Here is a 4486-nt window from a genome sequence, read left to right as displayed (position 1 = left end):
CGCGAGGGCTCACCGATCCCGCCCTTAGAGGAGGCGTTGGCAAGGCCACGCCTTGTTCCCGGCGCTGGGCCGACTCCTCCCACCTTCGGCTCCGAGACGACCTCGTGGCTAATGGAGTCTTGCAGCGAAAACAACAACCCACAGCTGCAGCAGAATTCAGCGAACCGCTCAATGCAGCTGGCAATTGAGGAAAAGGGGAATCCAATGGAGGTTCTGGGGAAATTGAAAGGGGATACTACCTTGTCTGGATTCGGTGCAATGGAGTGTCAATTAATGGAAGACACAGCCTTAATCTAATACAAACAATAAGGAAATAACTACCAACAAGGAGGAAATCTATGATTTGGCTACGCGATGGTATATGACCTAACTAAGGGACGCCCTTTGACCTTTATACACAACAACTGGAGGAAGGAGGGTGACATTTTACCACAATAAAAAAACACAATTCTCATATCCACAACAATATATATATATGTATGTGTGTGTTTATATATATATATATATATTGTTGCGGATATGAGGACTGTATTTTTTTGATTGTGTGCTGTATTATTATTATTATTGTTTATTCTGCGCCCCCCTACCTCCGGACTGTGTAAAGGTGAAAGGGCATCCCATAATTAGTCCACAAGCATACACGTCAGCCAAATAATAGAATACCCCTGTTTGATAGTTATCTCTTATTCTGTGTTTTAGAGTAAGGCTGTGTCTCCCATTAATTGAAGTACTCCATTGCACCAGTGAAAGAGAATAGATCCCCTTTCATTCCCATCCCCAAAATCCCCATTTCCTTCACATCCCCTTTCGTCATTGCCAACCCTCGATTACCAATTACCTCCCCTCCAAAACCGCCATTGACCACGAGGCAGGGTCGGAGAAGAAAGGCGTGTCTCCACCTCATCATAGAGGGGAGGAGTGAGCCAGCCCCACTTGACCAACCAGGGCCGAGGTGAGCACACCGATGGGCGTGTCCTGAAGGCCGGCGGCTTGATCGCTGGAGGCGCTATAAAGGCGCGCGCGCAAGAAGAGTCAGAGTGAGTCGTGGGTTGGTCGTCAGTGGAGGGTCAGTGGTTCCGTTGGTTGCGGTAAGAAGTCGGTGGTGAGAAGTGGTGGCGTCGAGTGGTCAGTGGTTACGTTGGTTGCGTTGAGTTGTCGGTGGTGAGGAGACACCAGGGCCAAGAGACAGAAGGTTCAAGGTCAATTACCAGCAGCTGCGCCAGAGACGGCAGACGTGCCCTGAGGTGAGCCAGAGAAGCAGCTTTGGCTCCACAAGCAGCGTTGACTCCACCAGGCAGCTCCAACCCGTTACCCCGCAGGGACCAGATAGCGGTGGCATCGGTGGCCGTCGAGGTCCAGCCGACGTCCCGTGCGGGATCAAGCCCGAACCATCTGCCCCAGCTGAACCTTCCTATTCCTCCTTCCAGCATTCATTCCTTTCCTCCACCCTTCTTGTGTACGTGAGTTTGTTCTGTGTGTCTTGTCCCTGGGTTAATTAAGTCTGTATAAGCTAGTATTTGCACTGTGTCACCTGCGTCTTATGTGTTGTAAATAAACCTTGATTGCTCCTTTTTGCTTGTGTAAATAATAAATCCCATTACTCTTCTGTACGTCTTCTCGTTTTATTCCTTTTCCTCTTTGCATTTCGTCGTTTTAGTCTTTTCCCAGATTGGGCAGCTGCGGTGCGATACGGCCAAAGTTCTGGGTGAATCGGGTGAGTCGGGGATCCTGTAACGGTCGCGGTTGGACCATCCGCTCGGCCCATCATAACATCTAAAACCGCGATCTGTAACAATATATATATATATATATATATATATATATATATATATATATATATATATATATATATATCTATATCTATATATATATATATATATATATATATATATATATATATATATATATATATATATATATATTGTTACGGACGCGGTTAAAGGATGTTATTTTACCGAGCGGTGGTATTACCGCGACCGAACAGTTATTCCCCGACTAGAACCCGATTCCACCCAAACGTTGGCCGTATCGCACCGCGGCTGCTCAATATGGAAAACTCTAAAGCGACCGAATACAAAGAGGAAGAAGACGTACAGAAGAATAATTGGATTTATTATTTACACATACAGTATAAGCAGGAAGAAAGCAATCACGTTTATTTACAGAAGATATTAGATACACAGTGCAACGCTAGCTTACCTACAGTCTTAATTAACCCAGGGACAGAACAAACAAGGACAGACTCACGCGGGGAATGATGATAGGACTGGCGGGAGATGGATGGCTGGCGGGATAGGGAGGTCCAACTGGTCCTGCAACCGATCGACTCGTTGGGCAGGCGCTGCTCCTTCGCGGCCCTGCTCCAAACTGCCGTCCAGGCCTCACGCTGCTGTGGCTGCAGTTTCGGTGGCTCCAGCTGCAGTAAATGCAGTTTCGGTGGCTCGAGCTGCAGTAAATGCAGTTTCGGTGGCTCGAGCTGCAGCTCAACTCTGGACTTCTCTCGGACTCAACTCAAAGCGCCTCTCTTGGACTCAACCGCTTGGACTCCCTCTCGTCTCTCTGTAAAAGCTCATCTCTCCGAGAAACGCCCTAGCTGCGGGTTATATAGGCCCCGCCCCTCAACCTTCGCGAACCTCCTCGATGTTTCTCTCCACACCCTCTCCAAGTCCAACCCCTTGTTCGTGGTTGGTTGAGTGGGGCTGACTCACTCCTCCCCTCTATGACGAGGTGGGGACCCGCCTTTCTTCCCCAACCCTGCCTCGTGGCCAATGGCGGCAATTTTTGGTTGGCAATGCGAATGGCAATTGACGAAAAGGGGGAATGGAAGTTTTGGGAGTGGGAATGAAGGGAATCTATCTCTTTCACTGGTGCAATGGAGTATTTCAATTAATGGGAGACACAGCCTTACCCTAAAACACATAATAAGATATAACTATTGAACAGGGGTATTCTATGATTGGCTGTAGTGTGGATGCTTTATGGACTAATTATGGGACGCCCTTTGACCTTTACACAGCTCCGGAGGCAGGAGGCGCAGAATGAACACTAATAATAATACACACAATCAAAAAAATACAGTCCTCATATCCGCAACACTGCACCCTCCTCCTCTTAGGCACGTCCCGGGCCTACAACTTTTATTTAGTGTGACACGTAGGTGTAGTTCCCTCTACTATTAACCTGACCCTGAGTGCGACAGTTTTAAAACATAAATAAATGTGTCCCGTTGCTCCATTGCACCCTGCCTAACAGACTTACGCCCACAGTTAACCGAATTGCGGAATGGTCTTCAAACTACACACTGACGGTGGGGAGCATTATTTACAATGACTCTGCTTTTATTTACAAAACTAACCCAGGACCTGTAATTGTTCTTTCTGGGGGGAGACAGTCTGCTCTGCATCGACGCACCATGAAAGCACCCAAAAACGCACCAATACACCCTCAAGCACCAATCGGTGCAGTCACCACAGTTCATCAGTGTTCAATGCATGTTCAATAATAAAAATAAATCAACAACCCCTAACCCTGCAGGTGATCTCTTGATCTTCGGCTCCTTCTGCTGGCTATTATTATTTCTTCCAGTTGTTGTCTTTCTTTCATTTTCTTACTGGCGGCCTATTTGTATTAAAACTTGCACCCAATGTGTCCTTTTTATTTTATTTTATTTATGGCCCACAGGGCCGACTACGTGTGGTTCACCTGTGGGGCATCGGTGCCCTGTGGCCAAGGTCCGCCAGCAAGATTTCGGGCCCTCATGGCCGGTTCCAGCAGAGGGGCCATGCCCCAACCCATGGGGTCCATCAGTGGTGCTCGGCCACAGGCATGTGGTCCATAATGTGGTGCATCGATGCAGACAGCTGGTTCTGGGAATTCCGGGCGCACAATGGAGGACTCACGCATGCTCCCCTCGGTGCCCAATGGCGCACAGGTCATGTGGGAGACAAAAGAGACAAATGAGCGAGGGGTAAGGTCACAAGGGTACACATCAATAAGGCAATGCAAGGCGAAATGCGTACGGAGAGCGAAATGAGAAAGCTCGTCCCTACCGTACGTCACCCCCCTGTCACCTACACTACCCTTGCCCTTACCCCATATGTACAAAATCTACACATTACAAATTCGTCACTACTGTCACGTCTTCCCCATATTTCCCTTCGACCAAATTCGTCACCACAATCCCACTATCCAAAATTTGCCATCATCAATTCATCATCAATCCTCATAAGGAGGAAGAGATGGAACACAAAGCACAATGTCACACCCACGTCATGATGCGTCTCACAATCCAAACATTTGCATCATAAAAAATAATCAAAACATGGCATGGTGTGGAGTACCTGTCACCTCAGGTGAGTGGATGCAGATGGTGCGAGGAGACTTCCTAATCCTAACTATCCTCTAAATGCCTTTGACACACTTTACACTACCCGGGGTCTTTCCCTGCCAATCCATTGGCCAACTTACACTATGGGTTTTAAAAACT

This window comes from Myxine glutinosa, chromosome 5 (assembly GCF_964187855.1).
Source record: "Myxine glutinosa chromosome 5, kmMyxGlut1.1, whole genome shotgun sequence".
NCBI lineage: Eukaryota > Metazoa > Chordata > Myxini > Myxiniformes > Myxinidae > Myxine > Myxine glutinosa.
This window is presented reverse-complemented; position numbering follows the sequence as displayed.